A 19,779-nucleotide genomic window follows, 5' to 3' on the forward strand; every position below is an offset into this window, starting at 1 on the left:
TTCTCAAATCTCAAAATAAATATTTTGGGGTTTTTTGGAAAAAATAAAAAAATTTTTAAATGACACTAAGTAATGTCTGTATAAGTATTTCAAAATGCAAAGGTAAATTCGAAAACTAGGTGATGGAGATGAGGTAGAGAAAGGAGGAAAACTAGAAACAATCTCGATTTTATCATTGCACATATTAGGTAAAATAGTGTCTAAAGATATGAATAATTAAGAATGTTAAATAAAGCTATATTATAAAAGTAACAGTGAGAACAAAATTGTAAATATTTCTTAGTATCAGTAGAAGCACATACAGAAAACAAAATGAAGACAACAGAGGACAAGCCTTATGCTACACTGCCTTCTTTCTCCCAGCCCACACCTGTGGCCTCCTGGGGAGCTGTCTAAGATCAGCTGACAGGGGAAGAGAACACTCAGGCCTGGTTTACAGACGGTTCTGCTCGACATGCAGGCACTACCCCAAAGTGGACAGCTATAGCACTACAGACCCTTTCTGGGACATCATGAAGGACAGTGGTGAAAAGAAATCCTCCCAGTGGGCAGGACTTTGGACAGTGCACCTCGTTGTGCACTTTGCTTGGAAAGAGAAATGGCCAGATGTATGGCCAGATGTGTGATTATATACTGCTTCAAGGCTTGTGGCCAACAGTTTAGCAGATGGTCAGAGACTTGGAAGGAGCAAGATTGGAAAATTGTTGACATGAAAATTTGGGGAAGAGGTATGTGGATAGACCTCTCTGAATGGTCAAACCATAGCACACCATAAAGGTATTTATATTCCCCTGTGAATGCACACCAAAGGCTGACCTTAGCAGAAGAGGATATTAATCAAATGGATAGGATGACAAGTTCTATGGATACCAGTTAGTTTCATTCCCTAGTCACCCCTGTCATTGCCCAATGGGCCCATGAACAAAATAGCCATGGTGGCAAGGACGGAGGTCATGCCTGGGCTCAGCAACATGGACTTCCATTCATCATGGCTGTCCTGTCTGTGGCCACAGCAGAGTGCCCAATCTGCCAGCAGCAGAGACCAACGCTGAATCCCCAATATGGCACCATTCCCCAAGGTGATCAGCCAGCTCCCTGATGGCAGGTTGATTACACTAAACTTCTTCCATCATAGAAGGGCAACATTTTGTTCTTACTGGCACTTAAGATATAGATTTGCTTTCCCTGTATGCAATGCTTCTATCAAAACTGCCATCTGTTGACTTTACGCCATTGTGATATGCTACACAGCTTTGCTTCTGATCAAGAAACTCACTTTACAGATGAATAAGTGCAGCAAAGGCCCATGCTTATGGAATTCATTGGTCTTACCAGGTTTCCTACCATCCTGAAACAGCTGGCTTGACAGAACAGTGAAATGGCCTTCCGAAAACTCAGTTACAGCACCAGCTAGGTGGCAACACCTTGCAGGGCTGGGGCAGTGTTCTCCAGATGACCTTGTGTGCTCTGAATCAGTGTCCAATATATGGTGCTGTTTCTCCCATAGCCGGGATTCAAGGGTCTCAGAATCAAGGGGTGGAAATGGAAGTGGCACCACTCACTATTTGCCCTAGTGACCCACTAGCAAAAATTTTGCTTTCTATTCCTGCAAACTTATGCTCTGATGGCCTAGAGGTCTTAGTTCCAGAAGGAGAAATACTTCCACCAGGAGACACAACAATAATTTTATTGAACTGGAAGTTAAGTCTGCTGCCTGGCTACTTTGGGCTCCTCATGTCCTTGAATCAACAGGCAAAGAAGGGAGTTACTATGCTGGATGGGATGATTGATCCTGACTACCAAAGGGAAATTAAACTGCTACTCCACGAGGAAGATAAGGAAGAGTATGTCTGGAATACGGGAGAGCCTTTAGGGCATTTCTTAGTCTTACCATGCCCTGTGATTAAGGTCAACAGAAAACTACAACCCAATCCAGTCAGGATTACTAATGTCTCAAACCCTTCACGAATAAGGATTTGGGTCACTCTACCAAGTATAGAACCCATGACCAGCGAAGGTGCTTGCTGAAGGCAAAGAGAATACAGAGTAGGTAGTGGAAAAAGGTGGTAATAAATGCCAGCTGCAACCTCGTGACCAGTTAAAGAAACAAGGACTGTAGTTATCATGAGTATTTCCTCCTTATTTTGTTATGAATTTTTATGTGTGGTCACACACATGCACACAAACACATATATAATATTTATATATATTTTATATGTATATATTTATAGTCTTTGTTTTTCCCTCTCTTATTTTCTTATCATGTAAAGAAAAATGTATTGACTTTATATTGTAGTACTTAAATATTGTTAATTTTACATCACAGTATTTAAGTACAGGATATCAAGGAAAAAAGTAAACATCACTCATGGACTTCACTCTTCTTCTGGGGAAGACGTCAGTGCTTCTTTGGTTGTACACAGTATAGTTGTATCATGTTAGGAAAAATTATGACCTTGTTATTGTCTTTATCTGAAGATTAAGTATGGTTGAAGGATATGCATATGGGTCCCAAGTTGACAAGGAGTGGACTTGTGATGGCTAATTTTATGTCGACTTGACTGGGCATGATGTGCCCAGACGTTTGATTAAACATTATTCTGGGTGTGCCTGAGAGGGTGTTTCTGTATGATTTTAACATTTGAAGCAGGACATTGAGTAAAGCAGATTGTATCCCCAGTGTGGGAGGTCTGTGTGCAATCCACAAAAGGCCTGAAAAGAACAAAAAGGAAGAGTAAGGGGGAATTTACTCTCTGCCTGTCTTTGAGCTGAGACATCGGTCTTCTCTTGCCTTTAGACTTGGACTCGTGGACCTTACACCAGTGGTCCCCTGGTCTTTGCGCTTTGACTAGAAATATATCGTTGGCTCTCCTGGGTTTCCACCTGGCTGACTGAAGATCCTGGGACTTCTTAGCCCCCATAATTGTGTAAGCCAATTTCTTATCCATCTACCTGGATAAGAATTAGTTCTGTTTATCTAGAGAACCCTTACTAATACAGATTTATGAAAAATAAAAATATTTAATAAGCTATAGTTACACAAGTAATGGTGAGAACAAAACTGCAAATCTTTCTTAAAATCAGTAGAAGAATGTGTCAGGGTTGCCGGAGGCAGCTGTGGGACTCGCCTGCCTATTGCCTCTTCACTGCTGTCAGTCAATTTCTTCTTTTTCCAGGAAGAAAAATGGCACTGACTGCAGTTGATCCACAACCACGTGTGGTGACTAGGGTGGCTAACCTACCCTTGGTAAGCTCCCACATATGACCTCATGTCCTTAGCTCTATCAGTTCAAAGAACAGCATCCCCACTTGAAGCCTGTGTGTGAGATGGCAGAGAAGGGCATGAAGACCGTCACCTCAGTGGCCATGATGAGTGCTTTGCCCATCACCCAGAAGCTAGAGCCACAAACTTCAGTTGCCAATATCTATCTCTGTAAGGGGCTAGACAGTATTGAGGAGAGACTGTCTATTCTGAATCAGCCAACAAACCACGTTGTTGCCAATGCCAAATGTGCCCTGACCAGGGCAAAATATACTGTGAGAACATCTGTGAGGGGCCAAGTATTCCATGGACAGCACAATCAAAAGGGTGATGGATAAGACCAAAGACAGGTAATGTGGAGAAGACCAATGTGGTCAACAGCAGCACTAACATGGTCTTGGGAAGTCGGATGATGCAGCTGGTGAGTACTGGAGTAGAAAATGCACTCACCATATCAGAGCTGCTTGTTGACAAGCACCTCCCTCTCACTGAGGAAGGACTAGAAAAAAAAAAAAAGCAAAAAAAGTTGAAGGATTTGTTATGGTTCAGAAGCCAAATTATTATGTTAGACTGGGATCCCCATCTACCAAGCTCCGCTCACGTGCCTACCAGCAGGCTCTCAGCAGGATTAAAGAAGCTAAGCAAAAAAGCCAAGAGACCATTTCTCAGCTCCATTCTACTGTTCACCTGATTGAATTTCCTGGAAAGAATGTGCGTAGTGCCAACCAGAGGATTCCAGATGCTCAGGATAATCTCTGTCTCTCATGGGTGGAGTGGAAGAGAAGCATTGGCCATGATAATACCAGCGAATCCCATTGTGCTGAGCACATTGTCACATACTCTTGCTATTGCCTGTGAGCTGACTCAGCAGCTCCAGACCATGTGCCATACCTTCTAGTTCAACATCCAAGGGTTACTACAGAACATTCAAGGTCAGGCCAACTACTTTTGAGTGATGGCAGGTGGCATCTACTTAGTTCTGCAATGCTGCCTCTATTAAGGAAGTATCTCATGGCTTCCTCACTTCTAGCCAAAGGAAACTGCAGAAAATGAAGGAATCTTTAGATGATGTGATGAATTAACATGTTAACAACACGTCCCCTCGACTGGCTGGTAGGTCCCTTTTATCTTCAGCTCAGAATGTTCAGGACCAAGGTGCAGAGATGGACAAGACCAGTCAGGAGGCCCAGCAATCTGAGCACAAAACTCACTAAACCTGATCCTGTGACCAGTGCATGATGCAGCTAGCCAGATGATACCTTTTGTTATGCTGAAATTAACCTGCTAGACAATTCTAATCTAGGGAAGCAGCTAGCTACAAAAAAGGTTCTCAATTGTAGTCATTTCCAGCTGGACTAAGAGCTTTAAAGTTTATGGCATTAGCAGAAGAGTTCTGCTGACCTGACTGGTGAGAAAAGAATGATAGGCTTGTCAGAACCTACTCAGAATTCACAAAAAGTTCAAGTGTATTTACGGCCTCATTCTGTGACCATTGTGTTGCCACTGTTACTGTCCTTCTGCAGTGAATAAAAATACCTTCATGTGGACCATGTCATGAACAGCTGTCTGCTCTGGTATAGTCTGAGCAAATGTCATCACTGGTTTACCTCATGATGCATGCTTGTACAACTTCATTTTAGTTTTTTAAAATTTATTTTAAAGGAATGCTACCTTTAATTCAATAAAATTCATTGAAGAACAGATTGGGAAAAAAATCAGTAGAGTCCCATATAGAAAGGAAAACAGAGAAAACAGAAAACAGGGCTTATAATCAAAAACTTTCAAAAACTGTAAATGCAGGAAATATAAGTAAATAGTAAAACTAAGATCAAACATATCTGTCATATTAATAAGTGGGCTTAAATCAATTACAAAGGGATTTCAGATTAGTTTATTAAACTTACTCTACACTGTCTTCAACAGTGCACTCTAAGATAAAGTATATCAGAAAGGCCCAAATAGAAAAATAGTATACCAGGCAAATGAAAAAAAAAAAAAAAGAAGAAGAAAGCAAAGGTCACAATCTAATATCAGACAAGGCAGAACTCGTTAAAAAGCATTAAATGAGGCAAAGAAGGCACTCTGTAATAACAAGGGAAATTCACGATAAAGATAAAACAGTTATGACTATTTACATTCCGAGTAAGTAGAGGAGATACAGGAGAAATAAAAGCCTACTAACAGAAGGAAACTTCAATCAACTCTCTCACGCCATGACAGATCAAGAGGAGAAAAAGTAAGGATATAGATAACCCAGATAACAAAATTAATTAGACAGATTTAATTGTAAATATCATAGTCTGTATCCTGAAAAAAAGAGACTGCAAATTCTGTTTAAGCATGTATAAAATATTCCAGAAATTGATGATATTCTAAGACTCAAAGAAAACCTCAATACATTACAAAAAGTAGAAATGATATGGACAACATTCTCTGATCACTGTACAGTACTAGAAATTAACAAGAAAATCAGAAAACAAGGCCAATATCTCTTGGCTTTAATGATCTCACTTAATTCTTGAATCAAAGAGGGAAATACAAAACTAAAATTGAAAAGCATCTAAGAAACAATAATAAGAAAACTACAGATTACTAAAGCAATACTGAGAAGAAATCGTAGCCTTAAATAATGCTACTGTATGGAAAACTGAAAATAAATGAATTTGGCATTCAACTTAAGAAGTTAGAAAAGAAACAAAACAAAATGAAAGAGAACCAAAGGAAGGAATCAATAAAGATAAAAGCAGAACTTAAGAAGTTGGAAAACAAAAACTGAAAGCTGGTGCTTTGAAAAAAATTCAATAAAGTAAATAAACGGCTAGCTAACTTAGTCAAGAAAAAAATGAAGAATGTGCTAATAAAATGAGAAGTGATAAGAGAGAAACAACCACAAAAATGGAAAAATATTAATAAATTGGACTATTTTCTAGGGACTGATAATACCAAAACTGATCCTAGAAAAGACAATATCTAAACAGCACAATTTCCATAGAAGAAACAGAGAAATTCATTAAAGAAATGCTGCCCTTTCCCCATTTTCCCCCGCAAAAACACCAGGTAGAAATTATTTCTTAGGGGAATTTCACAAGATCTTCAAAAAAACAGATATGTCCGATGCTATTTAAACTTTTCTAAAGTATAAAAAAGAGGTCTAGATTATTTTTATGAAGCAAGCAGGATACTGATGGTAAAATCTGACAAGGTATATAAAAAAGACCATCTCTAACCTCATGTATGAATATTGAAGAAAACTCCTAAATAAATCTAGCAGCATATTAAAAGAATTATATATTATTTCTTTTTTTTTTTTTTTAATTTTATTTTATCGATATACATTGTGGCTGATTATTGCTCCCCATCACCAAAACCTCCCTCCCTTCTCCCTGCCCTCCTCCCCCCCAAAAATGTCCTTTCTGTTTGGTTGTTGTATCAACTTCAAATAATTGTGGTTGTTATATCTTCTTCCCCCCCGCCCCCGGTTTGTGTGTGTGTGTGTGTGTGTGTGTGTGTGTGTGTGTGTGTGTGTGTGTGTGTGTGAATTTATATATTAATTTTTAGCTCCCACCAATAAGTGAGAACATGTGGTATTTCTCTTTCTGTGCCTGACTTGTTTCACTTAATATAATTCTCTCAAGGTCCATCCATGTTGTTGCAAATGGCAGTATTTCATTCGTTTTTATAGCTGAGTAGTATTCCATTGTGTAGATGTACCACATTTTCCGTATCCACTCATCTGATGATGGGCATTTGGGCTGGTTCCAACTCTTGGCTATTGTAAAGAGTGCTGCGATAAACATTGGGAAACAGGTATACCTTCGACTTGATGATTTCCATTCCTCTGGGTATATTCCCAACAGTGGGATAGCTGGGTTGTATGGTAGATCTATCTGCAATTGTTTAAGTAACCTCCATACCATTTTCCATAGAGGCTGCACCATTTTGCAGTCCCACCAACAATGTATGAGAGTTCCTTTTTCTCCGCAGCCTCGCCAGCATTTATCATTCACAGTCTTTTGGATTTTAGCCATCCTAACTGGAGTTAGATGGTATCTCAATGTGGTTTTGATTTGCATTTCCCGGATGCAGAGTGATGTTGAGCATTTTTTCATATGTCTGTTAGCCATTTGGATATCTTCCTTAGAGAAATGCCTATTTAGCTCTTTTGCCCATTTTTTAATTGGGTTGCTTGTTTTCTTCTTGTACAGTTGTTTGAGTTCCTTATGTATTCTGGATATTAATCCTTTGTCAGATACATATTTTGCAAATATTTTCTCCCATTCTGTTGGTTGTCTTTTAACTCTGTTAATTGTTTCTTTTGCTGTGCAGAAGCTTTTTAGTTTGATATAATCCCATTTGTTTATTTTTCCTTTGGTTGCCCGTGCTTTTGGGGTCGTATTCATGAAGTCTGTGCCCAGTCCTATTTCCTGAAGTGTTTCTCCTATGTTTTCTTTAAGAAGTTTTATTGTTTCAGGATGTATATTTAAATCCTTAATCCATTTTGAGTTGATTTTAGTATACGGCGAGAGGTATGGATCTAGTTTCATTCTCCTGCATATGGATATCCAGTTATCCCAGCACCATTTGCTGAAGAGGCAGTCCCTTCCCCAGTGAATAGGCTTGGTGCCTTTGTCAAAGATCAGCTGACAGTAAGTGTGTGGGTTGATTTCTGGATTCTCTATTCTATTCCATTGGTCAGTGTGTCTGTTTTTATGCCAGTACCATACTGTTTTGGTTATTATAGCTTTGTAGTATAGCTTAAAGTCAGGTAGTGTTATGCCTCCAGCTTTATTTTTTTTTGCTCAGCATTGCTTTGGCTATGCGTGGTCTTTTATTGTTCCATATAAATGTCTGGATAGTTTTTTCCATTTCTGAGAAAAATGTCTTTGGAATTTTGATGGGGATTGCATTGAATTTGTATATCACTTTGGGTAGTATGGACATTTTCACTATGTTGATTCTTCCAATCCAAGAGCATGGGATATCTTTCCATCTTCTTGTATCCTCTCTAATTTCTCTCAGCAGTGGTTTGTAGTTCTCATTATAGAGATTTTTCACCTCCTTGGTTAACTCAATTCCTAAGTATTTTATTTTTTTGGTGGCTATTGTAAATGGGCAGGCTTTCTTGATTTCTCGTTCTGCATGTTCACTATTGGAGAAAATAAATGCTACTGATTTTTGTGTGTTGATTTTGTATCCTGCTACTGTGCTGAAATCATTTATCAATTCCAACAGTTTTTTTGTAGAGGTTTTAGGCTGTTTGATATATAGGATCATGTCATCTGCAAACAGGGACAGTTTGACTTCATCTTTTCCAATCTGGATGCCCTTTATTTCCTTCTCTTCTCTGATTGCTCTGGCTAGTACTTCCAACACTATGTTGAATAGGAGTGGTGAGAGTGGGCATCCTTGTCTAGTTCCTGTTCTTAAAGGAAAAGCTTTCACCTTTTCCCCATTCAGGATGATATTGGCTGTGGGTTTGGCATATATGGCTTTAATTATGTTGAGATACTTTCCCTCTATACCTAACTTATAGAGGGTCTTTGTCATGAATGAGTGCTGAACTTTATCAAATGCTTTTTCAGCATCTATAGATATGATCATATGGTCCTTGTGTTTGAGTTTATTAATATGGTGTATCACATTTATTGATTTGCGTATGTTGAACCAACCTTGCATCCCTGGGATGAATCCCACTTGATCGTGATGAATAATTTTCCGTATGTGTTGCTGTATTCTGTTTGCTAGTATTTTAGTGAGGATTTTTGCATCTATATTCATCAAGGATATCGGCCTGTAGTTTTCTTTTTTGGTTATATCTTTACCTGGTTTTGGTATCAGGATGATGTTTGCTTCATAGAATGAGTTTGGGAGATTTGCGTCCATTTCAATCTTTTGGAATACTTTGTAAAGAATCGGTCTCAATTCCTCTTTGAATGTTTGGTAAAATTCTGCTGTGAATCCATCTGGTCCTGGGCTTTTCTTTGTTGGGAGCCTTCTGATAACAGCTTCAATCTCCTTTATTGTTATTGGTCTGTTCAAATTTTCTACGTCTTCACGGTTCAGTTTTGGGAGCTTGTGTGTGTCCAGAAATTTATCCATTTCCTCCAGATTTTCAAATTTGTTGGCGTATAGCTGTTTATAGTAGTCTCGAATGATTCCTTGTATTTCAGATGAATCAGTTGTAATATCGCCTTTTTCATTTCTAATTTTTGTTATTTGAGTCTTCTCTCTTCTTTTTTTTGTTAGCCATGCTAATGGTTTGTCAATTTTATTTATCTTTTCAAAAAACCAACTTTTTGATTCGTTGATCTTTTGAATTGTTTTTTGGTTTTCAATTTCATTCAGTTCTGCTCTGATCTTAATGATTTCTTTCTGTCTGCTAACTTTAGGTTTGGATTGTTCTTGTTTTTCTAGTTCTTTAAGGTGAAGTGTTAGGTTGTTCACTTGCCATCTTTCTATTCTTCTGAAGTGAGCGTTTAATGCAATAAATTTTCCCCTCAATACTGCTTTTGCAGTATCCCACAGGTTTTGGTATGATGTATCATTGTTTTCATTAGTTTCAAGAAATTTTTTGATTTCCTGCTTGATTTCTTCTTGGACCCATATGTCATTAAGTAGAATGCTGTTTAATTTCCATGTGTTTGTATACTTTCCAGAGTTTCATTTGTTATTAATTTCTAGTTTTAATCCATTGTGGTCTGAGAAGATACATGGGATAATTCCAATTTTTTTGAATTTATTGAGACTTGATTTGTGACCTAATATGTGATCTATCCTGGAGAATGATCCATGTGCGATGAGAAGAATGTATATTCTGAGGTTGTTGGGTGGAATGTTCTGTAGATATCTGCCAATTCCAATTGGTCTAGAGTCTTGTTTAGATCTTGTGTTTCTCTACTGATTCTTTGCCTAGATGATCTGTCTAATATTGACAGTGGGGTGTTCAGGTCCCCTGCTATTATGGTATTAGTGCCTATTTCCTTCTTTAGGTCTAATAGCGTTTGTTTTATAAATCTGGCTGCTCCAACATTGGGTGCATACATATTTATGATTGTTATGTTTTCTTGATGGATCAGTCCTTTTATCATTAAGTAGTGTCCCTCATTGTCTCTTTTTATGGTTTTTAGTTTAAAGTCTATTTTGTCAGATATAAGAATAGCTACTCCAGCTCGTTTTTCTTTTCTGTTTGCATGGTAAATCTTTTTCCATCCTTTCACTCTTAGTCTGTGTGAATCTTTATGGGTGAGGTGGGTCTCTTGTAGGCAGCATATAGTTGGGTCCTGCTTTTTGATCCAGTCAGCCAGTCTGTGTCTTTTAATTGGGGAATTTAAGCCTTTAACATTAAGAGTTGTTATTGAAAGGTGTTGATTTATTCCTAGCATTTTATTGGTTGTTTGGTTGTCTTAGGTGTCTTTTGTTCCTTGCTTTCTGATTTACTGTTTGGTTTCTTTGTTTGTTGGTTCCTTAGGTTGTAGATAGTGTTTTTGTTAGCTTGTTTTCTCTTCATGGATGCCATTTTTATTGTACTAGCGGGTTTAGATTTTTCTTGGGTTTTTATGGCAGTGGTAGTTATTTTTCAGGAACCAAACCCAGTACTCCCTTGAGGATTTCTTGTAAGGGTGGTCGTGTGGTAGTGAACTCCCGCAGTTTTTGTTTGTCTGAGAAATATACTATTTGCCCCACATTTCGGAAGGATAGCCTTGCAGGGTAGAGTATTCTTGGCTGGCAATCTTTGTCTTTTAGTATTTTGAAAATATCATCCCATTCCTTTCTAGCTTTTAGGGTTTGTGATGAAAAGTCTGATGTTAACCTGATTGGGGCTCCCTTATAGGTGATTTGACGCTTCTCTCTTGCAGCTTTTAAGATTCTCTCTTTGTCTCTGAGTTTTGCCAATTTGACTATGACATGTCTTGGAGAAGGCCTTTTTGGGTTGAATACGTTTGGAGATCGTTGAGCTTCCTGGATCTGAAGATCTGTGATTTTTCCTATACCTGGGAAGCTTTCTGCCACTATTTTGTTGAATATGTTTTCAATGGAATCTCCATTTTCCTCCCCTTCTGGAATACCCATGACTCGGATATTTGAGCGCTTGAGGTTGTCTGATATCTCTCTCAGATTTTCTTCCATGTCCTTGATTCTTTTTTCTTTCTTTTTGTCTGCTTGTGTTATTTCAAACAGCCCATCTTCAAGTTCAGAGGTTCTCTCTTCAACTTCGACAAGCCTGCTGGTTAAACTCTCCGTTGTGTTTTTTATTTCGTTGAATAACTTCTTCAGTTCAGCAAGTTCTGCTACATTTTTTTTTCAGGACATTGATTTTCTTGTACATTTCCTCTTTCAGATCCTGTATACTTTTCCTCATTTCATCATGATGTCTAGCTGAGTTTTCTTGTATCTCATTCAGTTTCCTTAGAATTATCACTCGAAATTCCTTGTCATTTATTTCAAGGGCTTCTTGTTCTATAGTATCTAGAGTTTGAGATTTATTAACTTTTGGTGGTGTACTTTCTTGATTTTTTGTATTTCTGGTATCTTTTTTTTGGTGTTTATTCATTGTTGCAGGGGGTTTCACAGTCCACCGGTTTGAGACTAATGACTAACTAGGATGTTGCTGTGGTTGCCAATTTCGTATTGCTCCCTCCGTGACTGCTCAGTTGGCCTCTAGTGCCTTGTGTGTGTGGTTGCCTCGGGTCTTGGGCTTCTCCGGGGAGCCACCTTTCTGGTCAGCTTGGACTCTGCTGGGCTGGTGGATCACGTACCCCAGGGTGTGTGATCTCTGTTGAGCTTTCACTTCCTGTGCAGGACTTCTCCCTGTTCCATGTGCTCTGGCCCAGGCTGTTAGATCGTGCAGTGGCGACCCCACCGGGTGTGTGGTTTCTGTCGAGTCTCCGCCTCCCTGGCCGCACGTCTCCCCACTCTGTGCGCACTGTGCTGGGCTGGGGTGTGTCTTCTGCACCCCTCGTCTATCAGCTGGGCCTTCAAGACCCTGCTCGGCACCGCCTCGCCCAGGAAGTCTACCAGGTTTCTGCTAGGCACAGACGACCGGTCTCTCTGGGTGCCTTTGTAGCACTATGTAGATCTTTCTCGGGTCTTGTTCACCTTTGTATCCCCCCAGTATAAACCGAGTCTAGCGCCCACCTGCAGCCAGCTCTCCGGCAGGTTCAAGTGGACCTGGGAACTCTCCTACCACACTATTCCCAACCAGAAATTCGTTAGGCTTTTTTCCAAACTGGTGGCCGCAGAGATGGTATCTGCCTCCCAGTAACAGGGAGTTTACCTGGGGCCGGAGTCCAGGGTGTGGTGGAGTGACAGTCAGCCTGCCCATACTTCCTTGCCCCCCCGAGACTGGCCGGGGACGCCCCACGCCACCAGCCCCGCCAGAGAACCATGGAGGGAGTGGGAGCGAGGCCGGTCTGCAGGCTCCGGAAAGCCCCGCGCCAGGCCAAGCAAGTGGGAGGGCTCAGTGATGGCGGAGCAGGGCGGAGCTGCCCGCACCTGGGAAAATGGAGTCAGCACCGGGGCGGTGAGTGGCCTGGTGGTGCAGGCGGGAGCCGCGTGGGCATCTACCCCCCGAACAGAGCTGTGCCAGGGGGTCACTCACAGTGCTGTGCCAGGTCAGGTGCTCGCTCTGTCTCTGGTTTGCCGCCTTTCCCAGTTCTTGGCCGCTGCCGCCTCGGGCTGTTCAGTCGCGGTGCGGCTCGGGCGCTCCCAGGAATCTTCTTTAATGCCGGCCTGAAACCTCGAATCCTGAATAGGGCAGCTGGCCGCCTTCAGCACGGCCCCGGCCTCCGGGATCCTGGCTGCATCCACAGCAGCCCTGGCGCTGTGTTCCCTGTTTCGAGACTCGCTTTTGCAGCTAAGAAACAGTTCTTTTCCTGCTCCACACTTCAAAGCTGTTGCCTGTAAATGAGGCAGCCTTTCCTGCCGGGGGTAAAGTGGCGGTCACCCCCCACGACCGGCCAGCAGCAGCAGTCCTCCCTTAAGAGATGGCGAGAGGAAGGTCCACAAGTTTCCCGGCTGCCTGAGGCCCAGTGGCCACCTTTTCCACCTCAGCTACTCCACGCCAGCCGCCGCAGCCGCCGCCATCTTGAAAAACTCCAATGAAAATCTATATATTATTTCAAAGTGGGATTTACTTCAAGTCTGCAAAGGAGTTTCAATATTAGAAAATTTATTAATCTGTTAATATAATCCATCAATTAGTATGCATAAGGAGGATCATGCGATTACTTTCATATATGCTAAAAAGGCATTTGACAAAATTCAATATCCACTCTTGATAAAATTCCTACAGAGTTATTATCAACGGATACATCTTTAAATATTAAAATATATTTATTTCAGCTCCCAAATCAGTATTACATTTTAGTGGGAAACACTAGAACATCTCCACTCAGGCACAAGGCAAGAATGTTCCTATCACCACCATTATTTAACATTGTACCAGAAGTACTAGCCAATGCGGTTACAAATGAGAAAGAAGTTATAGATGTGAAAATTAACAAGGAGATAAAAGCATCATTACATGCAGATTATATAACATACCTAGGAAACCCAGTGAAGTCAACTAAAAACCTACTAAAAGCAAACAAAAAAATTCAGTAAATTAGCAAGGTGCAAAATTAATATACAAATTTTTTATATATACAAATTTTTTATGTATTCATGGAAAATATCATGGAAGAAAAGATCCCATTCCTAGGTAAGGAGCCTAAAAAGAGATGTTTACTGCCTAGTATTTTGAAGAAAAAAAAAAAAACTGTTAAAACATCTCTGAAAGACAAAAGGAAATCTTGAATAAACAAAAAGGCATTTTGGATAGAAAGACTCAACATCATAAAGATGTTGCTCTTCCTTAAGTTCATTTATAAACTTAATGTGATTCCAATGTAAACAAAATCTGCTATTTTTTTCAGAACTATACCAAGAATTTTAAAGTTCATAGGGAAATAGAAACAAAACATTCAGGAAATTTCTGCAAAAGGAGAGCCCTAAAGGGTGATTTCACCTACCAGATGAAGCCTCAGTAATTAAAAGAAGATAATATAGATTTATTAGCTTTTATATAAATACAAATTCTTATTAAGAATAAATAAGAAACCAACAAGAGTAATCACTCATTGTGGAGTTATGAAGGTCAATAATGTGAGGATAAATTTTAGCTGTATACATTTTTATACTTTTTAGTGTTTAAACCAGGCAAATGAATACCTACTCAAAAAATTAATACATATTTTTAAATGACAAAAGTCCTAATATAATCATAACTAAAGGGTAAAATGGTAAGGTCTATAGAGTAAATGGTTTGCTAACCAGCAGAGATAAATTTATTTTACTAGTAAATCTGTCCATAGTTTTTTAGTACTAAAATATCACTTTAAGGAGAAAATGCATTCCTGATTTCTGCAACCTAAATCAGTTTCCTGTGTTACATACTTATATCCACCTGTACTTCCTAGAAGCACTTATTATAATTAGTTAAATAATCAGCTCCTAATAAGTTACTCAGTGTGCATCTTCCATCCTAGAATGTAAGCATCGTGCCTTGTTTACTTCTGTTTCTCAGTGTTGACACATACCCATTACAGTGAGTGGAGTTGATATCTTTTTAAATGTAGATGCTTTATTTCTATTTTATTAAGAGGGTCAAAATAACTATAGCCATCACATTGCCACTTAGATAGAGGGACTCAGAAATATGCTCTCTGATCTTCCCACTGCTGTGCTGCTTCTTACAGGTACCTTTGCTTTGGGAGAAAGCGGTAGTGTGAACCTATGTGCAGGGGACTTCTGAGGTCTCAAGTGTGTGATGATGTCCTCTTGAATAAAGTTGTGAAAATTTGCCCATATCCATTCTCCTCTCCTTCTTTATTATAAGAACTCCTCATACCCATCAAGTTTTGGTTAGGGTAACGGCCACTCCAGTTAGAGATTACTTTTCCATCTCTTCAGTCTTGGTGAGGCTATGAGTCTGTGAGTTTCAGCGTCTAGCTTTTAGCAACAACTTCTGCTTCATGTCCTCTGAAATGAAGTTGTTTGCTCTCTATGTTTTCTGTTTTCCGTCCAGTGGCCTGGAATGTGGATATAGTGCAGCTGAAGACAAGCAGAGCAAATAACTTGGATCTAAGAGAGAAAAGCCAAGTGTAGAAGATGGCAGAGTCGCCCCACAAGCCTGGGTACCTAGATGACTGGGGGAAACAGCCCAGGTACCCGGGTTGAACTGTTGTATGAGAGAGAAATAAGCTTCTAAAATATTTAAGCCTCTTTGCTTGCACCTGCTTTTTTTTTTTTTTTAACAGTGGCTTAGCTTATTCCCCAATAAGGGCAACAAATATTGGTGGGGTTCTTTGTTGCAGAATCTATTTTGTAGAGAACAAAATCCACTCTAGCTAGTTTAAGAAGAAAGGGATTTATTGTCATCCATTAGGTAGCTTATGGAACTTTTTGGGATGCAAGGAAACAATTTTGGATTATATATGGTCAGAAGCAATGTAGCCAGAAGAAACATCTGGCTCACTGCAGATTTATTACAGAGGAAATCTCACTGTTGCCAGTACCCTACACAGAACACTTCATCAGTATCATCTGCTTCCCTGGGTTGTATGCTGACTTGTTGAACTGTGAGGGGAGAACAGCAGCTGTCCATGGAGTTTGACTGACTCCTGCCTCTCTGGGCCATGCCAGAATGGGCTTGGGCCATGCCAGGATGAACTCCAGCTGTGCCAGGCTGAGCTGGGATTATGCCGGGGTGGTCTCTGACTGTACTGTACTGATCTTCTTAGGTCTCTTTCCTTTCTGGTATCAGTGTCTCCTGTGAAATATTTTCACTTCAGTCTGTTGGAGTGTTTGGTGCTTTCATTTGCTCTCAGTGATATTGCTGAATGGGCTATTTCTTCTTTAAGAGTTCCTAGATATTTGATCTTTCAAAGTTTTTTTGTTACAGGTTTGGCATAATAAAATGCTTTAAACAGTGAATGTAACTTTCAGTAACAGAAGGTCATACTGTCACAGTTCTGAGCCTAGTCCCAGAATTGTCCCTGAAAGGACAAGATTTATGGTCAGAGAATGAGTTTAAGTCATAAAGTTGGCAAGCAATCAAAATAGATCAACTTTCCATCATTAACATTCTGAGCTATATGTGAATTGACTGGAAACCAGATTTTGGAGCCATAAGTCATTAAGACTTGTTCTTTTCCTTCTCATCAATTTAAACACCAAAAGCACCTTAGGAAACCAAAGAAACATGCACATTTGTAAAGGAAAAAAGATTAGGGTGATTCTGTCTATTTTGCTTCTAATGCTGGAATATTCTTTTGTATTTTTTCCAATATTTTACTTGATTTGACTCCAAGTGCTTTCTGTAATTTTCAGGAATTTCCTCAAAGGCACTTCATTGTGGGTCAACAAGATGTGCCACCTTCAAAGATTTTCACTTAACTAAAATTTATCTCTTCAGTATTAAAAACTTTTTTCATCTTATTTTTGACAGAAATCTTTCTATAATCATTATATTCTTACATTATAACCATTATATTCTATATTATTAAACAGAAGATAATATCTCAGTTATCTCAATGAATATTCATCACTAGATAATGCTTTACAGAGTGAAATTCTAACTACAACTCAAAGTTCTTTTTCCTTCCTATAGTATTGATAATCATTTTCATTGGAATTCCATCAAGTATATTTATGTCACCTTCTCTCTTCAAATGTATTGTTTATAACTTATCAAGCTTATTTGAAGTGGTATGTCAAATAAAGTCAAGCAACCTGTGAATGAGGGTTTAAAAGCTCACCTAAGAGCTGGCCAGCTAGCTCAGTTAGCTAGAGCACAGGGTTATAACACCAACGTCAAGGGTTTGGATTCCCATGCCGGCCAGCTGCTGAGAAAAATAAAAAATAAAAGCTCACCTAGGAAGTAAGTAGTTTAGCCAGAGTGCTGTGGCTTTGTCAAAGTCATTTCAGCATGCTTCAAAAAAAAAATGTTTGGGTGCATATCTATGCACCAGAGGGTTCCTGATTATAGAAATCTGACCTTCAAAAGAAAGTGGTTTTTCTATACTTTTAGACAGGCTTTTAAAACAGTTTATGAGATAGAATTGACATATAATAAACTCATACATTTAAAGTATACAATTTGACAACATACAATAAATTATTGTTAATTAGAGAAGCCTAGCACTACTGTACACCAGTAGAACTTATTTTTCCTATCTACGTGCAATTTTGTGTCCATTAACCAACCTCTCACTAGCCCTCTTGTCCTCCCCTTTCCCACCTCTAGTAACTACACTTCTCTCTCCTTCTAGAAGTTCAACTTCTTCTTATTATTATTATTAAAAGTATACAATTTGGTGAGTTTTGACATATGTACACATCTATGAAACCATTTTCACAACCAAAATAATGAACATGTCCATCACCCAAAAAGTTTCCCCAAACCCCACTGTAATCCGATTTTAGATCGCAGAAAACTGCTGAACCGCTTTGTGCCACTCTAGATTAGTTCGCATTTTCTAGAGTTTTAAATAAATAGAATCGTATAGTACATATTCTTTTTTAGCTTTTCTTCACTCAGCATAATTATTTTGAGATTTATTCACACTATTGCATATCAATAATCCATTCCATTTTATTACTCAGTGGTATTCTAATATATGACTATACCACAGTTTATCTATTCATTTACTTATAGACATTTGTGTTGTTTTTGGTTTTTAGCTATTACAAATAAAGCTGCTATGAACTTTTATATTAAAGTGTTTGTATGGTCGTATGAATTGTGTTCCCCCAAAATTCATATATTGAAGCCTTAGCCCCAGATACCTCAGAATGTGACTGTATTTGGAGATAAGCCTTTTAAAGAGGTGATCAAATTCAAATGAGGCCATTAGAGTGGTCCCTAATGCAATCTGACTGGTGAACTTATAAGAAGAGGAAATTTGGAAACACATAGAGACACCAGAGATGTGCAAACACAGAGGAAAGACCATGTGAAGACAGAGAAGATAGTCATGTAGAAACCAAGACGAGAGGCTTCAGAGAAAAGCAGCCTTATCTTAGACTTCCAACCTTGAGAACTTTGAGAAAATAAGTTTCTGTTGTTTAAGCCACCCGGTCTGTGGTATTTTGTTATGACAGCCCTAGCAAACTAGTACATGAGAGCATAACTTTTATTTCTCTTGGGTAAATACCTAGGAGTGGAATAATGCATCATATAGTAGGCATATGTTTAACTCTTTTTTAAAGTGAAAATTTAAAAGTCTGAGAGGTAAAAAGAAACTGAGAAACTGTTTTCCAAAGTGGTTGCACCATTTTACATTCCAGCAGCAATGCATGAGAATTCTAGTTCCTTCACATTGGTAATTCCTTCTAATTTTAGTGATTCTAATAACGTGTAATACTATTTCTTTAATTTTAGGGATTCTAATAATATGCAGTGGTTTTAATTTACATGTCCTTAGTGACTAATGATGATGAATATCTTTTTATGTGTTTATTTTCCATTCATATTATCTTTATTGAAGTATCTGATTAAATCTTTTGCCCATTTTTAATTGGTTCATTTGTTTTCTTATTATTGAGCATTAAGAATTATTTATATATTTTGAATATAAGTTCATCCAAATACATATATGAATACAAGTTTCTATGATATATGATTTGCAAGTACTTTCTCTGTAGCTTGCGTTCTCTTTCTTTTTAGGCATGAAAACTTTTAACTTTGATGAAGTCCGATACATCATTTTTTTCTTTAATAGATAATGCTCTCAATGTCATATCTAAAAAATCTTTTTCACACCCAAGGCAGCAAAGACCTTCTCTCCTATGTTTCCTTCGAAAAGTTCTATAGTTTTAGGTTTTATATTTAGGTTTATGATCCATTTTGAGTAAATTTTTGTAAATGGTATTAAGGTATGGATTGAGGTTCCTTTTTTTTTCATCATTTGTTAAAAAGACTATTTAAAATCAGTTGTCCATAAATTTCTAGATGTACTTCTGGCTCTCTATTTTGTTCCATTGGTCTATGTATCTTGACACTGGTACTGCACTGTCTTGATTACTCTAGCATTTTAATAAACTTTAAAGTCAAGTAGTGTTAGTCCTCCAAATTTGTTCTTCTTTCTCAAAGTTGTTTTGGCTTTTTTCAGGTCCTTTGCATTTTAGAATTGTTTAATTAGTATCTACAAAAGAGCCTTCTGGGATTATGATTGGGATTGCATTAAATCTATAGATCAATTTGTGGGAGATGGGGGTTGAGTGTTCTGGCCCATGAGCAAGATATATCTATTTATTTAGGTTTTAAAAAAATTTTCTCAACATTGTTTTGTAGTTTTCAATGTGCAGGTCTTTCACAGCCTTTATCAGATTCATCCCTAAGTAGTTTACAGTTTTGATGCTATTGTAAATGGTATTTTTTAAAAAAAATATTTTCCAATTATTTGTTACTACTATGTAGAAATGTACAATATTTTGTGTATTGATCTTGTATCCTGTGACCTTGCTGAATGTATTAA

The 19,779-nt window shown here is 38.5% G+C and overlaps 1 pseudogene; it reads left to right on the forward strand.

Annotated features, from left to right (window-relative positions):
• The first annotated feature begins 3,184 nt into the window (after window positions 1–3,184).
• Window positions 3,185–4,476, forward strand: LOC134382990 (perilipin-2-like; annotated as a pseudogene).
• The last annotated feature ends 15,303 nt before the right edge of the window (window positions 4,477–19,779 follow it).

Source organism: Cynocephalus volans, chromosome 8, assembly GCF_027409185.1.
Source record: "Cynocephalus volans isolate mCynVol1 chromosome 8, mCynVol1.pri, whole genome shotgun sequence".
NCBI classification, from domain to species: Eukaryota; Metazoa; Chordata; class Mammalia; order Dermoptera; family Cynocephalidae; genus Cynocephalus; species Cynocephalus volans.